The sequence below is a fragment of the Dermochelys coriacea genome, chromosome 5 (assembly GCF_009764565.3).
Source record: "Dermochelys coriacea isolate rDerCor1 chromosome 5, rDerCor1.pri.v4, whole genome shotgun sequence".
NCBI lineage: Eukaryota > Metazoa > Chordata > Testudines > Dermochelyidae > Dermochelys > Dermochelys coriacea.
The window spans coordinates 57,634,630-57,662,288 of record NC_050072.1 but is presented as its reverse complement, the minus strand read 5'-3'; the positions used below and the strand labels follow the sequence as shown (position 1 = coordinate 57,662,288).

The following is a 27,659-nucleotide window of genomic DNA, read 5'->3' as shown; positions in this document are numbered from 1 at the left end:
GAATATAGAGGATCAGAATTCTTTGTCAAATGGAGAAAACTGAATTTCATATCACACATGTGATTCCAGAAACGTGTCTTTATGAATCTGAGCTCGGTTAGTGTCTCTATGTCAGGTTCAGGGGCAGTAGCTGCTTCTTCTGGTAGCAGACTGGACACGTTGCCTTATTAGAACTCTCATAACTTGCAGTGATGACTGTGAGGGAAATCTGATTAACAGGACAGAGTTTCATGAGTTTACATGATGACTTATATTGGTTAACTGATTTAATACGTGCGATGCTAAACCTGTTGGTCCTGTACGTAGTTAGGTCTGTGAACTATTAATTATCAAACAGATTGACAGTAAACGGATAGCTTGAGCGTTTAAACAGAGAGAGATAAAGCTTTTTAGCAACGCCAGGATAGCTTCTGCAAATGTATCAACATAAAAATATTCTTCACAGTGGCTGTCATTAGCGCATTGTAACTAAAACTGATTGCTCTCAAATTTTCAAGTTTTTTTTAAATCTGATAATGAAAGCATATGCTTGTTTATGTAAATGTGAAAAGGGTTATTTAATGTAGTTGATAAATAAGATTTTTATATAACCGTGTGTAGTGGGGTAGCTCCAATCCGAGCAGCCATTACTTCCTGAGTTATCCAAAATGCACCCTAATCAAAATATGTATTATTTTGTGTCGGGCTGATTGGTAAAGGCTGCATGATATTATAACTATTCATATATTGGACAACCCAGCATAGGAAGCTATATTATGTTTAACACAGACTAAAGTCGGGTTCAAATCTACACCTGTCTGTAGTATGCCTATGCAGAGGAGTGAAATATTGTAGACGCCGAGCAATTAATTTATACTGGTGTATTTGCTGGATTTCCTATTGCTAGTGTAACTGTGGGTTATTGAGCAGGGAATGTCTGTGAGGGTCACTTCAGCAGCTGAATAGTTCAGAACTTGGGTAAGAGTTTCCCATAGGTCAGGGCCACGGTCAGAGGACCTTCCAGCAACTGAAGGCTGCTGCACAGGTTGCAGTTTAGGCCGAACATAGCGGACTATACAGTCCACAGGCAAGCTGTCTACCCCCAACCTTGATACTAGTAATTACAGCGCACACCCGGACTAAGAGCTCCAGTAGGCAGCATAATTGAAGGCAATACACTTATGCACTAGTGGTCATCTTCCAAAAGAAGAAAAAACACTGAGCATTCATGAAAGGGATAAAAAAAGAAATCCTTCAAATGCAAGTATAAAGGAATACATATCACTTTGCAATGAATGTCTTTGTTATTTTCTAATTTTTCATTCATTTCTTACTAATTTAACCGATATGATTACATTATTTAGATTCACACATACAATGTCTTGTTCAGTAACTCCTTAAATATAGCCTATATCTTTCTAATGATATTGATTTTAGGACATCACTGATGTAAAGCACCTGAAAATTCTGTCTTGAAAATATTGGCATAATGTGGTTTGCATATTTTGAAACTGGAGGCTAGGTGGAGCCTCTATCCTTTATCAAGTAACTGGCAGCTTACAGAATGCAAATATCTGATCTGCCCTCACAGTTTTGCCCCCTCTACTCAAAACCCCCCAAATATTTTTGCTATTCTTAATAATAAAATTCCTCCCAAAGAATTGTGGGTATTATCTCCCTATTATTAATTGTTTCCATTTAAATTTTAGTTACGTTTAACCCTTCAGATACCATAGTACACTACTCATTATATCTGCTTTATGGCATATTAGATCATCTGCAGGAACTATAGTGAGTTAAAGTATTTTAGTCAATTATTTGATTATATTAAATGTTGAGATACATCACATTTTCTGTACATATATATGTTTATCATAGTCAAACATCCTATACATACAAAATTCATGGACTGTAAGTGTTAAAATTATGATCATTTGCTTTTTTGGCTATTTTTCAGATTCAGATTAAGAAGAAGGATCACAAGGGATGGCAATCAACAAGAAATGGTAATTTTAAAATTTCATGTTTAATAAAATCCAGCCAATAGAATATACATAACATAAAAATAAAATACATATATTGGCTCTTTAACAGCCCATATAGTGTTTCCATGTAATTATTGAATGGGGTTTGGAATTTTTAAAATTATCAGTAGTGTAAGTTTCTTTCTTTCTTTTTGTAGTTTGCATTTATACTTTATAGGCCTCTGTATGTTATATATCAAACATAACAGAAATATAATCTGCAATTGCCTATAAAATTAATTCTGGGACACAATAAAATAATAGGGCACTTTTATTAGAAAGAAAATCAGTCAAGTGCCTTACTTGGGCTATACAAATAGCTATAATTGAATGGCTTTTATACAGGAAATAATTGCCTGGATTGTATTAGTGGACTGTGGTTTACATCTATGTGAATTACACACAAACTAAGTATGAAAAGGATATTCCTGCAATGACCTAATTCCTTATGTACTGCATAGAATATAAATAGAATTCCTGTATGCATCCCATACACTGGTAACAAAGTGGTCAGATTGGCATTAGAACAAAACTGTGATTCTAATAAGTACAAAATCATCAACTTTCTACTTTAATGTGAGAGACTGTTTATTCCTAAGAAATCCATGCAGGATGTTTCAACTTTATGTCACAGCCATCTGGAGACCTATAAAAAGATTAGAAAACAAGCATGGCAATCATATCCTCATCTACAGGCCATTAATGGGAATTTATTAGAGAGTGATCAGGCAAGTGTAATTGTTTGGATTCAGTATCTTCCAATATGCAGATTATTTCTAAATTGGCATTCTAACTGTAAAATAAGTTTTCTCTGATCAAGTAAATCAGAAATATCTGAAAACATGTTAACAATTGTTCTTGATAATTTACATTCAATATATGAAAGTAACTTCTGAACTGCAATTGCTTTAAACTTCTCTCATTTTAGACAGTAATACAGTCACTGAAAATGCATATGATCAGTTGATGTATAAATCTTTGTGATATTCAAAATAAGCAAGTATTTTTGGGCTAAGTCTTATTGGACATCTGTAGGTTTCTTAGAACCCTACTAGCTAACTGAAAGGTAGAACATTTAATTAATAATATGGCTAATGAACAGTGAGGTTATAATCCTCATGTTGGCTATTTTTACTTCCAAGAACTCCACTGAATCTACAAAATGTGACCTGGGTATTACAGTTTTTTATTAAGATAGTGTGTGATAAGTGAGGTGGTCTTTAGAATAGAACCTAAAGTGTTAACACTATGCTCTGTATCTTTCAGACATCTTGATTTAAAATAAAAATAATATGATGTATCATGCCTTGCATTTAATAATAATTCTATCACATGGTTACATTTTTAAAAAACATTAATTAATGTGGACATATGTGTATGTGTAGACATATACATATACATAGAAACATTATTTGAATTTTCATGTCTGTTACTTAAAGAATTCAATGCATCAGCTCACAAGCCTGTTGTATGTAATAGATGCTGATCACTGCTGCCTCTAGCCATTGGGGAAAATCTTTCTATCTGCCAATTCAGAAAAGCTCATTTGAGTTTTACATAATATCAAAATGATCAGGTACCTTTAGACATATCAAATGTCTAATTCAGTGGTCCTGTTGTTCCTGCACAGACTGGGAGATAGTGAAGCACAGTAACTACATAGTGCAGTGATCATAAGAATTCTAACTATTTTGTGCTTGATTTTGAAAAAGTGGGAAAAAAATCACAGGCATGACTAGCTCATACTGTCTTATTTATCATGCTTGGTTACCAAACAACCTTGTTTCCCATGCGATGCTATTTAATTACATATATTTAACAGTACAGTGCTCAGTTCAAAGGTTGAGAATCTCAAAAACACATGAATGGTTTCAGAAGTAGTGTTATTTCTGAATGCAATATTTGGCATATTAGTAATATATTCAGGTCACTTCTGGATGGCAGTATTTGAGTCAGTTAATTTTGGGTCTGGTCTTATTATTAAATTATTTTGATTTCCCATTTTCATGTTGTTTCGAACATGAATCTATGATCAGCTATTCAACTGCTTTATAAAGTTCTCATTTTACACTGGAAACACACACATATAGACACACACACACACACTCATATATAGATATGTATACACCTCCACATACATACACATGCACACATGAATATGCCTTACTTTGTAAGCAAGCTATAGAATTAATACAGCACGAGTTGCAATATAATTGTGCAGATTGTGACAGCAATGTTTACCCCAAATAAATCAACCTATGAAAATATAGGCTAATTTACAAAACATTTAAATTGACTCTGAAAAATTTCCTATAAATAACACTGCCATAAATAGTATACTACATTTTGTTTTATTTTACACCTTAAAAGGATAGTACCAGCATGATCTTTAACTCACAATTCATTTATAAATGGAGAGCATTCAATATTATATATCTGTGTTGAATTTTTCAATATGCATCTTATATAAACTGCAGCATGGATGAGCTGCTGAAGTACATTTTTTAATCTGAACAGTAAACATTGTAGATCTCAGTTGTAAAATTCATTGTGTCACATATAATTGAGAGACCTTTCAGAGTTTGCACTTTAGGCTTAAAAACTTTATACAATTATACTGCTACATAATTCAAAGTATAATGTATTTTTTCACAGAAGGGGTAGTTGAGAGATTTAAATGCTAAAACCGTACATAATGCATTTTAACAATTTAGAAATACTTGCCGTCCTCAGTTCCTTGAGTGATATAAGCATGTGGTTCTTCAATATATGTAGGAGGTTAAAAAACAACAATACCTTATTTTTATTAAGGCATTTCCCAAAATGATATACAATGTTAGAAAAATATTGCTGCAATGCTCACCTGTGTTGCATTCTAACAGAGAGAGAGAGAGAAAGAGAAAGAGAAAGAGAGAGAGAATAGATATTATAAAATACACTGGAGCCAGGCTGGAGTCTGCTGCTTGCAGCATTCAGAATCAACATTCAGAGCAAAAATGCACAATCGCCATGGTGCTAGTACCTGCAAATCACTATAGATACAAAACATGACTGAGATGTGAAGCCATTAAAACACAACACACCAGAGCAAATTGTCAATGTAATTACACATCGACTCACTGCCTAATACAGATCTGATTCCCAGTCTCAGAAAGCAAGGCCCTGCTTTAAGCAATAGCAAAGTGCCTCACATCTCCCTGCACAACCAGGGTCTGCCAGAAGAGAAATGCAGGCAAAGACGTTACCCAGATCTGAAACGCTTTTATCTGTCCTTAGAGAGAGATTTCTTCCAGTCTTTGGCTATTAGAGCGATCTACGCTAGCAACAAGGAAGGTAAAAGGCGGCGGGTTGATTTTTTCCTGCAGTCTGTAGTGCTAGAGGAGGAGATGTTGGTTGCGAGAATAGGAATTGTTCCAGTGCGGCTGCTGCTGTTGTTGATGGCGCGGGGCAGATTGCTGATCACTCATGCATATCAATAACCGTGTGTACTTGAGATTTCTCATGACATCATCATTACCTTGGTCTCCCGCGGTCCAGGACCTCTGACCTTGCCGGGCTGGTCCACATTTTGGCACTGAAAGCCCTCCAATGATGGCCCTTTTCTCCTTCTTTCAGACCGGGGGCAGCAGCAAGCCAGCAAGACCGCATCTTCTTCTCCCGAGCTCTAGGAGCCCTGAGAAATCGAGGAGCTTCCCCCCTAAAACGCACATACACACAAGATATTTACAATCAAGCTGCCACCATTTGGTAAAAAGCTCTATACCGTGCATAATCTAAACGGATCAGGAGCTGGATCCTCGAATCATCTTGTCACTTTCTATTGAAATGGGATTTTTTTTTCCTCCTTACACTGCGCTGGAAATTGCCGATGGCTTTACATCTTCATAGAGGCTAAAGAGTCTTTCTTGAGACTGAAGCAATTTACAACGCAAATAGAGGCCTGTGACGGGATGGATGCTTCCCACTCTTAACAGCTTCATGCACCTCAATAGCTGGTTTTGTTTTCTGATATTAACAGATGAATTGTTGGCTATCGCTGCCGGAAATTACTGGTTGAAAGAAAAAGTTCGGAATAAACTTTGAAGGCAACAGATCTCTTTTGGATGTGTATTAGCTGCACACCCACACAAAATCAGGTCACAATTGCATAAGAGGATGAATATTTTAAGGCACCGCTAGTACTTCTTGGAGGAAACAACACGTCTGTTTCTCAGAAAAAAATCTGGATTCTAGCAAAGAAATGTCTAAATAAATAAAAATCCTGTGAGGAAGCGAGTTGTTATCTTTGGTTATCTAGCTGTATGAGTGTGTTGGTCTTCATAAAGCTAGATAACCGAAAGTAAAAACTCCTTCATGATCATCGTGAAACCTGTGGAAATGAAAGACTACATCAAGAGACAGTAAAAACCGAGAAAGGTCAGGAATGCTTATTGAATCTAACATTTTTACAGCTAAAGGTGAGAGTGGAGGAAATTAGATGACATACATATTCCAAAACATGAAGTTGTCAGATGTCATAGCATGGGTAGTTATAAGCTGCAAAGAGGATATGGTACTAGTAAACAATGCATGTGCAACTTTTGCTGTTAAATAAAAAAAATAATATTTGAAGGGCTGAAGTAATTTTTAGAAAGGCATTTAGAAATGCCGAGTATCATTTTGCAAAATAATTCAACGCAATTAAAAGGCCTTAGTCGAAAAAAATAAAGATCTTAGTGCTGATGATGACAATAATATGAGGTGGACTAAATTGGGAAAATCTGCCTGGGAGGATTTTAAACAAAGCAGTTGGGGTTATATTTTAAATGATATGAAATCAGACTTTCGAAAAAGTTTACACTGGAGTGTAGGCAAGTTTAATAATTTATAGCTGCAGAGAACTCGGTGGAGCTGCACAAAGATGAAAAAAGTGATGGCCGATTTTTATTCTTCTATTCAAAATGCAAGCACAGATGCTTCTCTGTTCCAAGAGGGTTTCCTTGAGGAAGCTACTGAAGCAGAAAGACATGATGGAGAGGAGATCGCCTCCCCCCTTGTCAAAGTGTTAAAAAATGTTCTGTGTCTTACTCTGCGTCTAGCATTGGAAATGAAAGTGACATTTACTCCAAAACCCACGTGTGTGCCTCCTCTCTTTTTGTTTAAGGATGATCAGATCTATCCAGGAAACTGCTCTGGCATCCCAAACTGAAATAATTAGGACGTATATAGACCTGACAAAAATGGAAAGGGGGTGGGGAATCTGAGGGTCTGTCTTGCCTAATTGATTCCGTTAAACGGAATGCAGGAGATGTGAACGGCTGGACGCTCCCATTCCCACGCTCGGGGGCAAGTGGCAATGCCATGCCCCGGCAGCCTATGACAGACAGCCCTGTTGGGGGTTGGGGTATGAAAAAAACATCAAGTGCACCACACCATACTCATCTCCATCGCTTAAGAAAGTAGAGGCATTTCCCACCCACAGCCATCTGCAGGCTCCCAAGTGGGAACACCGACTGCTCTGGAGCTGCATACTGTCTGTTTCTGCTAATTCTATAACCACTCTTTAAGCTTCTTATAATCAAGTTTAGCCTTTCTTCTGTGGTTGAAGTTTCACAGAATATTTAGAAAAGAAAGGCAGAGAAACTAATATGAAGCAATTCTAAGAAGTCAATATATTTACAGTGTTCCTGTCTTCCACAGTCACAAATTCGCAGGCATAATGTTTTGGTCTTACAACGGTCCCACGTTTTTAATAAATGTCTCTTTATATTACATTTGCCATTATAATTCCCGCAGTTTGGGTGTCTTTTAAAAGTGCAACCGAACAGGATTAATTGTGAAGGGTAGCACTTGTGCTTGGCCTTGCCCTAACTATGTTTCCAATGGCACACTACGGTGTAATACTATATTGGAAACAGACCTTCTCAAAAGTAGATGAACATCAGATAAAAGAAAACAGTTCTCAGTCTTCTTCATAAACTGAAGGTCCAACCTTCTACAGACGGAGAATTTTTTTCAAAGTAGAAGGAACAAGTAATATATATGTGTATATATAATGTATATATATTTGCCTTGTTATATCATATCTGGTCACGTCACACATGCAGAGGGAAAAGGAGTGGAGAAATAGCAAAGAGTTCTCTAGAAATAGCATACATGAGCATACATATTGTGTTTATGGCTATTTCTATTTAAAATAGAAGATTTGCCTTAAAGGTCATTACATATTATCGATAGTTGTAAAATATATGTCATTTTATGTCTAAAAAGCGTACTAGTGTCTTTTAATTTAGTTTCAGCTAGAACTCCAGACAGACTTTATTTACATAAATTCCCACTTTGGCTGCTGCACACGTGCCAGAGTTTTACTACTGTAGTAACCGTTGAGAAGACCCTTGTTTATTTACTCTAGAAGCACTGTTTGTGAGAACAACCTTTCATTGTTAAGTGCTGTATGCCTTTCATTTACTGCATGTCCAGGGGTGCTATTTACCTAGAGCCATTGTCTAGTACAATTAACATTTACATTACAACGTGTGTGGGTTTTTCCCCCTCAAAGAGGTTCAATTAAGGCAATAAGATGTTTTCTGAGGAAACCTATTGTTTACTGAAAGCATTCAATTGAGTCAAATTACTTAAGCTTTTGCTTACTTCTTGGTCCTTTATGTAAATTTGTTAGGGAAAACACCTACGGAAAATGAACAGTTTTATAATTATGTGTTCGCCATTGTCATATCAAAATTGTTTTGTACCATGTGAATGTTACAGGACGATCAATCAATAAAATACGTCAATGTTGTATTATATGATTTTTATTATTGCTCTTCCACTGCTCCGCTGCAACGTCCCAGATTTTTCTTCGACATTTCACATTAAACTTCTGATCTGGGGGGAAAGAACTTATATTAAAATACTATAGAATGACCACCTAGTTTATGTTTACAGAAGTTCAAGTTGTAAATATTGTTTTATAAAATGATCTCTCAATAAGATGGGATTTCTTCAAAACCTAAAATATTCAAATATTATATACAATTTTAAATAAAAAGAACTGTAAATATCAGTTGTGTAGGCTTTTGAAGGCTAGTTTTAACATTGGCATAGCCCAGATCAAGTTTATTTAGCATACCACTGCATTGTAAAACAGTTGGCGTGAAGTTGCAAGTTGCGTGAGGATGCATGTTAACTAGTAGGAACCCAGGCTTATTCTTTGTGAAAAGGGAGTAGCAGATTGCTGTGCAAGGCCAATGTTAAAAAGGCAGCTGAATTTAACACCATCTGGAAGAAAAGATCCCTTCACGACTTTCTCACACCGTCAGACAAAACTAGTGTCTCTTGTTCTGAGCCCTTGTCTATGCAACCATACAATACTGAGTCATTATACTTTTGCTGAGAGAAAATTTGAGAACACAATATGGGTAACCAGTGAATGACCAAGTTTCATTGTGCCCGCTTAAGTCGATTGAAATCTACGTCTAGAGCCATGAATGGTAGTATTGTTTTCCTCACCGGGGCTGTACTAAATGTCAGCACAGTGTAAAGAAAAACTTGAAGTCTGCAAATAACTTACCAGATCTCAATTATAATATTTTCCCACACTAGAACTAATATCATTGCTAGGGTCTACAATGCACAAAATACAAAAAAGAAATGAAAAAATGAGTTCATTTACAAGTTATTTTGAGCACATACATTTTAATTTTCTGATGGAAACTTTAATTTGGCATGTAGAACTGAATAATCCTTTCCTGAGAAGTTCGAGTTACAAAACTGCTTCTTATGTAATTAAGAAAATAAACTATGTAAACAACTTGTATCCTGCAACTATTGCAACAGTCTAGCATGGGACCGTTAAAACGTTCATAGGTGTACTCTGTGTCACCCGGATCGCTTCTTCTTAGTTGAGTCTAGAGAAAGATTTATCTTTGAATATTTTAGAAATAAGGCTGAAGTTAACAAACACAATGGTGGGAAATATATTTCTGCAGATGTTGCAGAAATGCATCACTACTTCCCAGTTGAGATTCAGGTACCATAAGAAATGCTTCCAATTCTCTTACTTTCGATTATTTTTTTCACTTGATAATAAATTCTATTATAAGTGCTAATCAATTTAGTCTTGCATTTAGCATTCACATATATCAATTGGCAGCATACACAATGCAAACTGAGACAAGGAAATATTTTAAAAAGATTACAAGGAGTTATTTATATATGTTTTATTAGAATATCTATGTTTTAAATCTAATGGACTGTAATTTTGTTAGTGTGTCACAAAATGTCATACAATTCTTAACATGAAACTGGAAAACAATGAATAACTGCACTTTTGCTGAATAATACATCTTTGCCAGCCCATTACCTAGAATAAGCAGGAACATTAATTGCAGCATTTGACATTCAGAATCCAACTGTGTAATAATGAAAGAGAGACTAGTCAAAATGACTTGTAAAAAAGTTAATGTTGGAAAAGTTACATTTTCTTAACCAGTAGTGGTATCTTCTCTTGTAGCAACTTTTAAATTAAGAAAAATAGTAGCAATTATTAGCAATTATACAGAGAGCATAATGACATAGGTATAAAAATCAAATTCCATTCATAGTAGGTAGACAGAAGAGTCAAAACTTTTTAAACACTCTGCAAATCATGATGCTAATGGAACTGTTTGTTTGGCAGTAACCATAGAATAATATTGTACAAAAAATGGCGGACCATATTTTCCACTACAGAAAGTGTATGAATGGACATAATTGTAACTGTATCTACCCCTTACTAATGTTACCTTTGGTATTTATTAAAAATGAGATGAACTCATTATTAATATTTTTAACTAAACATTTCACTAAATCTGTTTAGTTGCACTGTGTAGTTAAACAGTGTGTGTTCTCTGTTAGTTGAGTTGTGGGATTTCTTGTTTGGATTGAAATGTTTGTTTCTCATTTCCTTTGGCTAGCCAGAAATGGGGGAGGGGCAGAACAGTCTTACAGAAATACTATAGAGAAAACTCCATTCATTTGTAAAAACACACACCACTTTCATAGATAGCACAACAAAAACACTTTTTTATTATTTTAACTTAGGAGAAAGGAAACATGAATATTTGACAATTGTAATTTCCTAGGAAATGCATAAGATTATCACACTGGGCCTATTTTGTTGGGAGTATAGAAGCTCTTTGACTTTGCACTTGTAATTTAGCAACAACTAACTTTTTTCCTTGAAGCTAGTACTTATTTTCTTTTACTATTAACTGAAATATGTTATAACATGTTATATCTGGATTGAACCAGCAGTGAAGATTGACAGCAAGGGCCAGATATTGCTTCCAGTGTAGTTTTGCCATTGACTACACTGGGGGCAGGACTGGGCCCCAAATCAGGGAAGTCCAACTGAAATATTTGGAACCCACTACTGCTCTCATTGAAATCAATAGGGAAATTCTCCCTGATTTCAATGAGAGCAAGACCAGGCCATTAATGAATCAAATCCTTGGGTCCAGTCCTGTCTCTACTGAAGTCTATGGGTTTCCCCCGCCCCCCCCCCCCCCCGCATTTACTTAAGCAAGAATAGGAAACAGGCTGTAAAAGTAACTGTTTACTTAACTGATTTGGGTGCCCATCCTGTATAATATTTGACAATATTAACTAGAGAAATCTGTTATAATCTATGTCTAGTTTGCTAGACTGAGTATAAGGTGTTTTTTGTTTTATTTTTCTAATGTATTGTCTTTTGCAGATAAACACTTGAGGGAGAGGAAACATATTTAGAACCCCACAAATAGGAAACAATATTGATTTGGCATATTGATTTGGGGGGGAAATCAGAATATTGGATTTTATTTTCTTTTTAAAATGTTGGTTGTCTCATAGCCTAGCAAGGAAATGAACTGACCACTGTTGCTATTATTGTCATCACACACTTCATGCTAGCTCTGCACTGGTCGGTGCAATGTCAGCTGAGTGCACTTCTTTGTGTAAGATGCTGTGTCATATAACACTGAAGGATGGGTAGACAAATGTGGCTAGCTGGCCTGTAGCAGTACAGTGGCTACCAGCAACGCTCAGGAGAGCAAAGGGAGAAGGCGAGGTGCTTCAAGTGTGTAAACAAGTTTACTCCGAAAACCTAACCACAAGGAAATGCTAAAAAAATACTGTTTTGTTCAGAACCCTATAGCCTGTTTGTCAATAAGTGAATGTATTGTTTCCTCCTAAAGCTGAGCAGGTGCAAGAGGTGCGCATGACTCAGAATGCAGGTTGCACTCAGCCTCCCACAGAGGCTGTTGCTCCTGCTGAGAGGGTTGGGGTAGCAGCAGCAGCAGCGAGCCGGTAGCTGGGCAGTACCATGTTACTGTGTGACAGGCACCAGTCTCAGCACCTCCTGGAGGAGCGATCCCCTGCCTCCCTGGCGAGAGCGCTGATTGGTGTTTCCCGGGAGACAGGATGGCTGATCTCTGGGACTCGACTTGTTTTCTCCTCCCTCCAGCGCACGCTCTGCCCCTGCAAGGGCAGCACAGTGGTTTACCAGTCCTCTGCCGCGTCAGGTTAGGCTTGTCAAAGTTCGCTCCCCCCTCACTCCTAATCTCCCACTCCCCGGGAGTTTCTTTCCACCACGGTAATAGTTTACCACTTTTTTTGGTTTGCAGGACTACGTAGTCTGCATTATTAATGACAACTATTAATTGTTGTTAGTGATCATTATTAATTATTTTCTAAGAGGCATTAACTTGTGTCTGCCAGTCTCATAAAAACCTTATCAAAGTCCCCTCCTCCTACCAGATATCGTATCGCAAAGTAATTGAGTTATTATTACTATTGATTTGTCATCATGTCAGTGTTTCCATTTGCATGTGGAAATCTCCTTCTGAGGATGAAGTGAAAAGAACAAGGCATTTCCCTGCCGGCTGCGCCTGCTCCTTATCCAATAGCCAAAGTCTAACCCCTTTCTTTTGGGACGACAAGGCTAGTCCTGACTTTCTCTATCACTCCGCCTGTGGTAACCCCACTGCAAAACTACAATTAACTCGACAAACAGTTTGCAAATAAACGATTGACAGTCTATAATGGCTATGATTCACGTTTACTGTGTGCAGTTATGCGAAACTTTGCAGACACAGTTGTGTGTTATTGCTCTGAACTGGAACATTAAATTGGGGTTCAGCGACGCTTCTCATAGAATTTCTCTCTCCTCCTCCTCCCACCCGTCCCAGCTCGTCTCTCCCTGGCATGGGATTTGGTGGAAAGATCGAACTTCCTGGTTGGTAGATACAGTATAACTTGTCCAGAGATAGCCTCTCCCCCCCCCCCCATCTGGGTCTTAAGTACTTACCAAAGCCAGTTAATAACATCATGCATGGACATTTAAACTTGTTGTAAATTCCAGAGAGGATTAGAGAGAAATCACGCTGTGCGCAGCTAATGATACCGTCTTAACTCTTTAGCTGGGAGCTAAATCCACCTCAGTATGGCAAACAGGCTGCCTTCCTCCTTGTCTGCGTGGGCCGAGGAGGACGAGGAGAAAAAGCAAAGAAGGCACCATGACACCTGTCCAGAGAGGGATAGGGAGAGGGATACTAAGTTGTTCTCAGTTCCAGATATTTAATACGCCTGTTAAATTTGCCAGTGTAAATATTGCAATAATATTCAGATTAATGTTGCGTTCTTAGAATACACCCTTAACGACTAATGTTGACTATTCAGCGGATAGGCGAAGCTGTTTCTTGTTTCATAGGTAGAAACAGTAGCAGATGGGATATATCATAGAATTCTGATTTACTGGGGTTTCGCAATAGATTGACTAGGAAGGCTAATTTTCTGCATACTAGATTGTTTTGGTTTAATTAACTGTGCGCAAGATTTGATACAATGGGAATGCTGTTTTTTTCTGAATCGTTAACAGTAACCGTTTCTGTCATTGGGTTTGCGCTGTAAGGGTAGGCCCAATTATATAGGGTGTTATGAACTTGAATTCCTGGCATACAAAAATACACATGCTCGGTATCATATAGGGGAAAAAGTAGTATTTTTCAAACGATGTATTATTGGTAACTCAGTGTTTGTAATGTTAACTATTTTTATACTGGTTACTTCTATTCTCTGAATTCGTTTGAAGTGTTATTGTAGTAGTGTTGGTTCAATATATACCTACCTTGATTCTCTGAATTTTGAAGAGAGAATTGCATTTGAGCATAAGGTCTAGATTCGAGGTATCTGTGAAATAATTTATAGTGAGATGCTTTGGAAATGATGTATACACGGGCGCGCCCAGGCAAACACACATTAGGAATACAGAACACAAACATTAATACACACCCACTAATTATACATTACAGGCATGCACAGAAAGTCCACGGTTAAAACTCGGTTGTTCTTTCAGGTCTTGACTAATTGTGTGTGTGGAGTTGGGAATGTGTCTTTCAATCCTTAGTAGTTCTACTAAAATCTGAGACACGTGCCATTGGAAAGCAAGTGAACATCATAAACTGAATTTTTTATTAGTTTATTTTACATACAGATTATGTATACATATATTTTTAAAGCGTGATATGGTACGAATAGATGCCCTTTTCTATTTGTTTCCTATTTTGGAAATGATTAGCAAATTATGGCCCCGATGATCCTGCAAACCTTTCGGCATCAAGTAAAGTTGTAATATGTAAAAACGCCTCAGTGAGCAGGATCGCCGAGCCCTATATGACAGCAGCAGCAGCTAAAGAAATTGCTCAAATATAAAAGATTTCCGTAGGGAACATCTGCTTCTCATTTATATATAATTTTAGGGGAAAATAGGAAACAGGACAAAAAGTTACAACTAAGAAACAGTGGAAAACGCACACTAATTTACCCTCGCTAGAAGGTACCTACCCCAGAAGGAAGTCTTGGGTCCTTCCCCATATGTTTACTAGAAAAACAACAACCCAGACTTTTTATTAAAAAAACAAACAAACCATTTCTTTTCAAATAGGATACGTTTACTCGGTTAATGTCAGTTTACTGAAAGGATTGTTAAAATAAAATACACTTCATTTCCATTATAATGTAAACTATCTTTGGGAAACAAGAATTTGGGGTGTTATAAAATAATATTATTATCCTGAGAGTAACAGTAATGGTTTAATGTAATTGGAATCTAAGACACAGTAACCTTATATGAGAAAGCCAGAGCAAGTTAGACCTACATCCGAAAGCCTGTAAAGTGAGGGTGGAATGTACATGTGTAATTTTTCCTTTACCTGTATAGCTCAGGAACCATTGGGCTATATCAGAAAATGTAAAATTAACACTATTTTGTACAACCTATAATTATTGTTCTGAGTCACCTTCTATTGTAGATGGCTGCTTCTATTGTAGCACCTAAGATTTCTCCATACTTGCATAGGAAGAGTATTGCCTTGTAGTATTAGGATTGAAATGGAACTAGTTCTAATTCTTGACAAATTTTTCAATGAGAAATGTGTGCTTCAAACCAGAACTTTTATAATCTTCTTCTTTATGACTTTATAAGCATTTGATGGAGCCATACATTATATAGGTTGTGCTTTGTTGATTACTAGAGATTTTATGAGGTACCAATATTTTACCAGTAACCATAAATATATTGTTAGAAAATATGAATATTATATCTTCATCTAATTATACATAATGCAAAAGTGGCAATAAATATGTTGATTTACATATTAAATCTTAGATTAATGCATGAGTATCATGGAGAAGGAAAAGATGCCTTTTTATTTTGTAAACATATATATGAACCAAATTGAAACCATCAGTTGTTGGGTGGTATAGGCATAAAGTGTATTTTCACCTTTAAAGACCCCATACTCAGTACCTGTTTGAAGGTGTTAAGAGAAATGAGTTTACAAAACCTTAGTGAATTGGGCAGAACACTGCAAATGTTGCAAACTTTTCTGATAAATTTACCTCTACATTTACTTTAGCTATTAAGAAAAGATACACAGTATGACTGGTAACACAGAGTCAGTTGCCTCCATTGCCAAGTTATATGGCTAGAAGACAGGACTTCCATTTCTCTCATGTACTGTCCTTTAACTTTCATGATCAATAGGATCATTTAAAACAAACAAACAAAATCAAGTAAATATTTAGAGATTATTACCCTAATAAAACAAATGTTTCCACTGATTGTTGGAAAAGTAAGACTTAGAGATTTTATGACTGATTATATTTAACTTTAGTTCTATTCTAGCAGAAATAATATTTTATTTGATATGGGGCTTTCTAATCTTATTTTGTACTTAAAAGTACATTTTGCATAGAATATAACTTAAAAGGAGATAACAATGTTTATAATTTCATCATTTAAATGAAAAAAATGATTCATCAACTTTAGCAAAGTTAGATATTATAACATCTTGCACATCACTACATTATTACTTTAATCTAATGCTCAGACTTATTACCACATTCATGGGTGTCTTTCTGATATCTCTCCGGTCCAATGGATTTTGAAGTGTGATTATGTAAATTTTTCACTGATAAATAAATTACTATAATTGTAGTTGAAATACTACTGAAATACTTAAGACCATTGCATCTAAATAATATATTATGCATTACTTAATTATTTATGGAGACTAATTCAAAATAACTGTAGGGCAAAGCATACATTTATTTTTAAATAGCCCTTTTTGAACCAGGTACAAAAATGATCCAGATTGGAGGGGGACATTCTTCTTACAGTGACCATAATACCAATCTGGTAATTAAAATATACATTCTGATAAAGAGATGTGATTTCTATTATCATTAGTACAAGAAAAGCACAATTAATATGGGGCATAAGAAGAGACTCCATAATCAGTAACAAAACAGTATCTGTTTTAACAGTCACACAGGTATAGTGGGGAACTGGCAGGATTTGAGTGTTTATAGATTCAGTCATAAAGACTAAATCTATAACAAAGCAAGCATTTCAAAATTAAAATGATGAGTTTTCTATATTTAAAACTGACATTCTGTACTAAGTGTGAAAAGTCACAGTGAACAGACAGACTAGTGACTATTGACAGCAGTAGACTGCTTTCAGAAAGCCCATTTCACTGCACCTTTCAAGGAACCTCATGTTTAGTCTTGTGCAAACTCTAATTCTAGATTTTATTCTAATCATCATGTAGAAATCATCATAGGTATCATAAGTGTCTAGTTTATACACAATAGTCTTTTTTCTTTTTCAGGCCACACCTTTATCTAGCTGCTAATGAAATACAGGAGATTGATTGCAGAAAACCTGCAAGGGCATATTTACTGTACCATATATAGTAAGCCCCATTTGGTGCATTAGCATTTAGCCATTTTATGCAAATTTAGTGAGAAAATAACTCATGTATATGATTTAATATGCATCAGCAATAACTCGTAACATCCTTATAAGAAGAAAGGAATTAAAAATTCATTAGAAAACTAGACTAATGTTGCTACATGGTTATAACATTATTAAAGTATATTTCAGTGTTTTGCTTACATTGGTGTTCTCATCATGGTGCCACCATTTCATGACAAAGACCATAGAGGAGAAAGCATTCAACTTAAAATGTCTGCTGGCACACATCGCTGGATTTGTGTGTCACTAAACAATGAACGAGCATAGCCTTGAATACCAACTATTTAATTAGCACTTTTGCCAGCCATGCATAGAAAATAGCTCATTTACATGCGTCATGCTTAGCGATTATTCCCATAAAAAGTTACCAATTTTTTGTTTAATGTATGTAGCATTCTACTACACCATCATAGGAAAATCAAAACATATGTTATTATTTAAAAAACCCTGAAATTCAGAGATTTAATTAAAACTTGTAAAGTCTTCATATTTCTCTTGGAGATATATTTTAATTATTTAATTTAACCGTAAGTGTGCCAAAAAAGATGGATACAACTAATAATTAAGAACTTCAAAGAGCAACAGAAACCCTCTAATGGCCCCCAGTTTAATTAAAGGCTAGTATTACAAACCTCTTGAACATACAGTTACATCTAATGACAAGTGGTGACTTGTAAACGCTGCATTTCAAAGATATGAATAGCTTATTCTAAATGCTATTGATAGATGATGCTACAACATGTATATTCACCCACTGAAATATTTTATTTTTTAACATCAATGCAACACTTTAAAGAAATTAAATATTTCCATCACTTTGAAAGTATGAGATTTTGAGGCATTTTGGTTAGAATCGTTCATTAGTTTTATTCACATCTGATTCAATCTGAAACAAACAGTATGTCAGTGAGGAAAAAATGTCATAGTTAATGTAAATGAAAGTCAGCCAGATGAGCACATTTTTTCTAATAACATTACGTATATATATATATATATATATATATGCATACACATACTGTACATGTGATACAGAATATAAATAATATATGTTTAACTTAACATTTATTTTAAAATATTGTAGCATGTTGGCCTAACAAAAATGTAAATTAAAATAGTAAGCAACTGTTTTAGCAAACAGAACTAATATACAACTTGAATACCTACAGGAATGAAGGGCAAAGAAACTGACAGATCAAAGGGCATTATAAAAGCCATTATTCAAATATAGGGCCCAATCCTGCAACCTTCAGTTACTCAAGTAATCATTATTTATGTAAATTACTCCACTAATTTAAATGGGACAGCTCATGTAAATCAATACTAAAGTAAGTACGGTGTCTAGATTGGGCCTATAGTATATCAAGTGAAAATAGTTTATTATTGCAAGAAAGGCTACATAATGTGAGGTTTAAAATTGAGTAAGGTAGCCATTTTTATCGGCTTTGTATATGTTTTCATCTACGTGGTTTTGCTATCTCAAATGAAACCCAATCCTCTAGTTAAACAGTCATTAACTAAATGAAATGTTAAAGGCAGAGAGGATATTTAAAAGCACATTTCGCAACATGTATATTCCAATTTACAATTAAATAAAGCACTATCTAATTGTAACATTATACCAGTCTGTAAATGAGCAACTGCCATTTTCAAAAACATCTATGAAATCAAATATTTATATAATATTAGATAAGTAGGAAATGTTACATTTATTTTATAGCCTACTATTTTGAATATATGTTAACATTTTTCTTAATCCCTGCAAAGGACAAAAGAGAGAATTTTTAAAGGGTGATGTGATGAATTATTTATTCCAGTGAAAGTTTTATAACATGTAAGTGTACAAAGTAAGATCCTTTAGCACTTCATATAACTAAATTATAATAGAGTGACAGTCAGTGGCTTTTGGGATATCTAGTTCTTATGATTATTGAATTTATAAATATGTATCTCCACTTATGTTGGTATAATTTACTATATTTACATCTTTATAATAATATGGAAGAGGGCATATGGAATAGAACATGAGTTACTAAATTTGGAGGCACTGTAAATTCCAGTGAGGAGATAGGCATAATAAAAACTAACCGAGAGGGGTTAGAAATATGGTCAAGAAATAATAAAATGGGTTTCAACTTGGTAAAATACAAGCTAATACACATCTGGGAGAAAATCTGAAACACAGATATTTAATGGGAGAGAGAAAGTTTGGAAGCAATAATGCTCAGGTGAAAGTGGGTAGCAAATTGGATATAAGGTTAAAATGTAGTATGGCAGCAAAACACAGACAGACACACACACACTATGCAATTCAATTTTATGCAGCATAGATAAAGGTATATATTGAACCTGGGAATTAATAAATTCCATATGGCTTTGAGACTGCATCTAGAATACCACATATAGGGCAACTTCAGGACAAATCTGAACCTGAAGTATCAACCAAATTGAGGGAATTCAGAAAAAAACCAAACCAAACCGAAAAACATAACATTAAGGGGCTGCAGGCACTGATTCATGATGAAAGACTGAAAGAACTAAGTTGACTAACTGATGAATAAAAATAGAGGGGAAAATGCCAAATCTCCAAGCCCTGGCAGAGTGTCAATTATGCCCTTGGTTGTGCATGCACATGGCTTTCTTTTGACATCAATTGAAGCCTGTTGGATTCATCTGAAAACAGAATTTGGTCTTCAAGAGGGGGAAGGAATTATGGTCTAAGAGGTTATAACTAGGACTAATATACTAGGAGAAACTGAACATAGGAAATTTAGGCAGAATATCTGGACAAATTCCCTAACAAGACAAACCTATTTGCTTTTGGAATAGCCTCTTAAAGGAAATAGTGGTGGCTCCTTTGCTTGAGTTATTTAAACCTAAAGTGAAGAAAGCTCCAGAGAATACACTGTAGGCTACAATCCTGCAGAGGAAAGGGATTGACTAGATCACCTAATAGATCTTTTCTATTTCTCATTGTTATTATTCTCTGTTAATTTGATTCCAAGTGATTTTATTGCCTACAATTAAATCCTCCAATAAAATATTGATTTTTAAAGATAACTCTTAATAGTTCATTTACATGGAGATTTTGAGAAACTCCAATGATAGAAGCCTATTGTGATAGTATTTGGTGCCCAGGTACCATCATGGGAATAATGGGAATACAAAGATTGGCCTGAAATATAAATTTAAAAATCAGAAATGAAAATGGCTGGTTTAAGATGCACAGCCTTATGCTGAAGATCCCAAAGGTATAATTATGTTAGACATAGGCACATTATTCCCATTTATTTGACATAGATAGATATGTAATGTCTTTGCCATTTTCACCATTTCCTATAAAACAGTTCCTCAGAATTATTATTTTATGTGAACAAGTGCATTACAAATACAATGTAAGAAAGATATATATTTATAAATGAAAGGAATTTAAATATACACTTTTCTAGTCAGAGTGTCCAGAGAATTTGTATTGCTCATTTGGGGCCAGCTCATGCTCTCACTGAAGTCAAGGGCAAAACCTTGCAATGGTGCAAGTTCAAGGCCTATGCATCTATATCTTCCATTGTGTTGATTTAGAAAGTTAACGTCATTCATTCTGGAATCATTTAAAAATAATTATCTATAGACAGACACTCACACAGTTCCAAGTCAGGTTAATTACAGATGCACCAGTCATGGTTCCATAGTTAAGTTTAGGTTTGCACTTAAAGAAGGGATTCAATCACTTTGTTATATATGAAGGACACAGTGTAAATGACTTAAAATTACAGCACTTCCTGTACTGCATGAATAATCTTAGAATTTACATGTAAATCACTTAATTAGTTTACTAATTAAAATTATTTTAAAAATGGATTCTGAAAGAAATTTAGCACCCTGTAGCAGATTATTTTTTTTGTCCTAATTTTCTTAATAACAGAATCACACAGACTCTTTAAACTTGCCATATATGCAAAACTCACTGAAATCACAGCCATTGTCTATATTTGAATAATTTTTATTAGGATCAATGGTCATTTTTACCTATTATTCTTCATAACTAAAGCAAAAGTTGAAAAATAATGCTCTAAAGGGAATTCAATAAAGAACTTCCCTCTTTCAGAATGGTTGCCCTCTCTTATTGTTCTCAGTGGGACTGAAGACACAGCTTTATGTAGGTGATGGCATTTTTTAGAAGAGTATTTCTGTCCCACAGTTTTCCGTGGGACTGGGTGTCTCTGCTTTCTAACTGCACAGGGATCAACATCTTGAGAGTAATTTGGCTTTACTCTAATTGAGAACACCACACAGAAGGCAACCCCCACCTTTAAAAGTCTTTACAAGTCAATTTAATCTAATCTGGGACCACAAACACTAAAATGCCTTAATCCTTTTGCATGGTGTCACTATAGAGCAGAGTTAAGGTTGTTTGGGTGCCCTAACTGTACATTTGCATACCTTTACATGTTCGAAGTTCTTTTAAATTTAATCTTAACTCTTAATTTCTGGGGTATAGAACGCTTGGTTTGGGAATAATTATAACATCACTACAATGTGCCCCCCCGGCCTGTTACAGATATGGACTCTTAAACTTAACTCCTTTATAACATAGGTTTTTTCAGGGAATTTCTATGAATAAGAATACTGAAGTCAATGGAACTACTGATGGTAATAAGTCCAATGTCCAATCGTATGCATTGGCCCAAAATCCTGGGGTTAAAAACTTTGTGGCTGAAAAGCAAATAAGCCCTGAAGATAAAAGAGCCTCAAGTTGTCATTATTTTACTAAAAAGAACAGGAGTACTTGTGGCACCTTAGAAACTAACAAATTTATTTGAGCATAAGCTTTTGTGGGCTATAGCCCACTTCATCGGATGCATGAAGTAGGCTGTAGCCCACGAAAGTTTATGCTCAAATAAATGTGTTAGTCTCTAAGGTGCCACAAGTACTCCTGTTCTTTTTGCAGATACAAATTAACATGGCTGCAACTCTGAAACCCATTATTTTACTGATATTTTAAATGAAATATTCACATTCTAAATCAAGAACAATAACAGAGGAAAAAATATAGGAGAAAAAGAAACATGAAAAATTACAGAAAAGAGTTGTCAGTCTGCTGAAAACTGCTTTAAAATGTGTTGTAAATCCACCCTACTCCACACCTTTCCCCACTGGTTTAAATCAGGAAGAGAATAAGGCTTCCCCTCCTCCTTCCATTCCTTTTATTTCCTTTCCCCACTGGCATTGCTTCCCTCCCTATAGGTCAGCAAGACTCTTATTTCCAGAAGAACTGCCGTATAATTTGTTTACATTGAGTTTAAAAAATGAATAGGGAAGGAGCGTCAGGGCTTCTCCCAATGTAAATAAGCAAGGTAAGCAAATATATAGCACTTACTCTGGGGATAAGAGCTTTGCTGACTTTGGGGACTGAAGGGAAGGGTGGGGAACAGGAGGGAGTCAAATGAAATCCCTGAAATGCAGGAGAAACACAAGTCACAGAATTTAACCTTTAAATACAAAGGCTGATCTGATCTTTCAATACTAGTTTGGTGCTGGTGTACCCTCTTTTAATAGAGATATCTTGGATTTGTGCTGATTTAAGTCAGATCAGAATCAAGCCGCATTTTTCATTTCAGCATTTCACCAGCCTCATTTTAGTTACATTTTACCCTTTTTAATTTTCTCTTCAATGGATAGTTTGCAGTTTTCCTGTTTCATCAGTAGGGAATGAGAAACTGAGGCAGCATCTCTGCTGCTGGCAATCAGCTTGAAAATTGTGTGTGCAGGAGCCAATCAAAGAAGAGAGATTGTAGCTGCCATAAGAATAGAGAGAGTGGTTATAGAAAAATAACCATACCGCTGTTATGCAAATCCCTGCTCTCTGATTGGCTAATCATATCTGTCAGACAGCATTCAGGGATTTGCATAATGTACTCTTTAAGAGGAAATAACTGTACAGTGATTATGCAAATCAGAACCCCTCAGCCAATCACAGTTCGGTGAATCACACAGCTAGGAAAAAACTGTATACAGTAGTTTAGAATCAGTAACTGTACAGCACCCCTGAACAGTGATTGCCAAATAGAATTCTATTTCAGTATAATTAGCAATAACATCTTATTCACTTGACAGCTATATGTGTATGAAAATATATTTTCATAGCTATATGTGGAAAAAAGATAGATTAAATTGTTTATTTTATTTAATTTACTGTAGTAGATAGGGCTAGACATCAGTTAATTTATTATTGTGTAATTTCTAAAGTTCTTAATCTCTACAAGTTAGTAAATAATTATAAATACCATTATTTTTTCTCTTCCCTATCTCTCAGTGTTTTAGGACTAGGTGAATTTAATAGTAAGCAGAAACCTAATTGATATGTTTTCTGTTTTTGCTTTATTGTCTTACTTCAAATCATACATTACTAATGAATCTTTGTACACTGTACATTGGAAGCAAATTACAGATGAATTAGAATGTCATAATTAAGATTTCAAGAGATAAACTGTCAAGGCCTTGTCAACAAAGATGAAAAACTAATAGGAAACAACCCCAAACCAACTAAACAAAAACAAGAGGCAGATAGACAAAAAATACTTGCAACATCTGAATCAAATGTTATGTGGTTTTGTGGGAAGAATATTGGTCTCTTTTTTTAACCTGCCCCCACGGGTCAGATCTGATGTAATATTTTAATATGAATTTTTAAAAAATATTTATTAAATTTTGTCCATCCTAAAATCTCTGCTGCATCCAAATAAAGGATAACATTACAAAGAACTGGATTATCTTCTTATTTACACTGGTGTATGTCAGGATGAGAATAAGGGCTACTGCCTTTCTTTATATCTAAGGACTTTGCAAATTATGCTTAATCATCAGCTGAACTGATGCTGAAAATGGCTAACTACAAATGTAGGTAGAACCAAATCATATTCAACTCTTTTTCAGATGCCCTAGTTTGATCCTTGCTTGGAGATGGCCTGAAAACATTCTGGTTCTCCCCAAACTTTCAGCTGAACTGTTTTTATAACTGTCTCGTTGGTACCTGTTGGTAACTCCTGTTGTCAGCAATGGGAAAATTTCAAAGTGTGGACAGGCTTATTGTGACCTGTGCAATTATGACATCACAAGTCAAGAAACTGAAAACTGAACAACACAGAGAGAAAGGGATTTTTTAATGAGACTTTTAAAAGCTCATTGTTTTTCGTTTGATTTTAAAATTTGCTTAATTCCAACAGCTAATGTACATTTCGGAAGAGATATCTTTGCTAAAATTTCATCTCCCCTGCCTCTTGAATTAAGTTACGATTGTTCACAGTACACATGCTCTTAGACTCTAAGATGTCCTTCATCAAAACCACGGAAAACTAAACTTGACATTCCTACCTTATTGATATTTCTATTTGTAAAAAACAAGCAGCCAAGTTTATGAATCAAAAAGAAGCAACAAACTCAATTCTTCTCAATTAAAGAAGCATCGGGCATCGACCTTTTAGAGAAGACAAAATACCTGTTTTTCATAGGCTTTTTATAATGTATGCAAGAAGAAAATAAATCGCTTTAGTTTCATATTTATTTCTGTGGGGTCCAATTAGATTAAGGTTTAAAAGAGCAAAATGTGATGTAGATTATAAGTGGTTCAAATGGTCCATGAAGATCTATAAAACTCTGTCAAGTTTGTGATCTTGAAATTCACTACAGAGCAGAGGACTTTAAGCCTGTGGATCCTCTTGATAGGGTCAAAAGATACTAGTGGAATGGTCATATAGAAAATAATACAGTGTATTGTACACCTTGCGTTAACAATGAAAGAAAACAGAAGTAAGGCCACAGAGGGTTAACAATAGACAAAGCATCCCAAACAACTGGTAAAAGTTAGTAGATAAAGAAATAGTAGGAAGAGTAATGAGTGATAAGTTTGCAGATGCAGCTTTGTTTACTAACATATTTTGTAGTTTGTAGACAGTTTAGGATCTGTACAGGGATTAGTTGCAAAAATTAGTAAACCAGTCATAAAATGTAATACAATGTAAAATGTAATGAGCATTCATTAGTCTATGTACATAATCGGATTTGTTATTATGTCCTTTTGGAGCTGTAGTAAATCTTTATTCCCACCCCACCTGCATTTGAGCTTGATCATCCCAGTGTAGTGTTGCTGTATGCCAATTAAAACAACAACAACAACAACCCCTAGTGTCAAGTCCTGATTCAAGCTAATTTCTTGGAAACCAAGTGGAAAAAGATTTCTGAGAATCCCAACATATACTGTCTTCTATATTTAGCTAAATCAGTTATTGATTTAGTTAAACATACAATAAAATTCTAATCTTCCTTTGCTATAATTCTTCATAAAAACTCTCAACTTTGGAGATCCCTGATATTATTTTTAAAAAAACTAAAAACATAAATAAATGAAATAAATCTACAGGGGATAATTATTCTGGAGAAATATCACCAACATCATTGAAGGAGAATGAGAGAAGCCTTAATTCAAAGGTTGTGTAAAAGCATATCTCACTTAAAGGCACCTGGAAAAAGCCTTTTGTTAGTACTTCCGACATAGAATGAAGGTTGTCAGGGACACCTTGAATGGTTGAATGGTTGTCCTCTGAGTAAGATAAACACAAGTGAAATTGGAGTTAAGGCCATATGCTGCAACTGTATCAGTAAATTAAGTAATGAAAGCAAATAACTACTTAACAGAATCTCCCTGTCACTGAAGTGTCTCACACATTCCAACAGACCTTCCCACAAAGCATGCATGGGCACAACTCTATGACTAGCTTTTCCAGGAGAGTCATCTCCCAGACCAAGAATCAAGAAACAGCTCTTCACCTATAGGAAGACTCAGGCTCATATCTGAAATGCCTTGTTTATAACCTTGAAGATCTCAACCCAGACCCTACTTTGATTTGTGAATTTAGCCTTCCTGGTCCTCAATCCCCAGCCCCATTAAGTTAATGAAGGCTAAACCCTCTAACATAATCACAAGGGGCTGTAGCTCCTAAAGTTATGACAATGAATAAAAGCATGTTATAATCAGAAAACCACCACCTAGTTCACTGTACAGACAGGACAGATCTAAAATCTCTTGAAAACATTTACAGTGCAGTAAGGTGAAGTCATTTTCCAATGGACCCTGCATAGTGTGTCTGCAAGGTACTACAGTGAATCTGCAACGGGCTGAGTATCTCCTGAGACTTGTTCACATTAATTTTAAAGAGTATTGAGGCTGTTCAGTACATTGCAATAAGTGTTCAGCACCTCAAAAGCCTTACATTGCATTCTCAAATGCAACAGGGGAAAGAAAGGGAAAATACAATCTCAAGACCAAGTCAATATGCCCCCTAGGAAATTTATTTTCCTGACCTAAATCTGGCAATCAGTAAACCTAATTGTATGACATCAGGCATCTCTGACATAGCAAACAGCATCAGAGATCCTATGAACTCTGATCTCTGCATTCCTTTCAGTTCTTTAACAACAATATGTGGCAACTACCAAATACCGATCAACAACAAAGAAAAGGGGAAGTAAGGTGAGTGGAAAATTTGCTGCTGGCTGCCAACATGGAGCTGGGATGGGCTTTTACATCTTGTCAGAAGTCTCTGTCTTTTGATGGAGGCACCTTGACTAGTTATATAGACTGGCTGAATACAAACAAATTTTCACACAGTGGTTAAAGGCTGTGTTATAGACAATGAAATCTCCCAGTAATCCCAGAAAGCTCAGCAAGTGTCCTCCCTATGGATGCAGAGAGCTAAATTATCACATATAATGCCCATTTTCCCCCAAGTCCTGAACCTTTATCCTAAACACAGCAGGGAGATCAAAAATTATTGTGCTGTGGTATAAATCCTTGCCAGAGCAAGAAGCAAATATTATGTAACTATAATTTATTAGAAATAATATGAAAATACCTAAACAAATCTATTTTATGTTTGTGATTGTTATACAATTGAATTCTTTATGTTAATAAACTGAAGCATGTTGGACACGTTTTAAATTGCAAGATCTGTATCTGATCTGCTGGTTGTGAATATTGTTCTATGGTTCGTCAAGAGCACAATAATTTCCACAATAATTTCCTTTCCCTAATACCAGAGTAGACTGCTTCTAGAGTGGGAAAATTGTGATTTTCCTAAATGTTTTTTGATTTTCCATTGGGAAAACTGACAAAGTATTTTGTTTCAGGTTAATTCAACATTCAACTGCATTTTTCTGTTATGCTTTGCCTCATTGGTGCTGTAATTTGGGACCCCACTGTATCCTGGCTGGATTACTTCTTCCAGGATGGAACGCAGTCTCCCCTCTGATCAAGCAGATACTAACCTCTCTCAAGTTGGCCAGCCAAA

General features: G+C 35.5%; 1 long non-coding RNA gene across 2 annotated transcripts in view; it reads left to right on the top strand.

Moving 5' to 3' along the window:
• Positions 1 to 27,659, top strand: part of LOC119856246 — a 168,937-nt gene that overhangs the window by 18,114 nt on the left and 123,164 nt on the right. For both annotated transcript variants that reach the window (XR_005293219.2, XR_006281505.1), the window contains exon 2: positions 1,937 to 1,985. This is a non-coding gene — a long non-coding RNA (uncharacterized LOC119856246). The remainder of the gene's footprint in view (positions 1 to 1,936; positions 1,986 to 27,659) is intronic.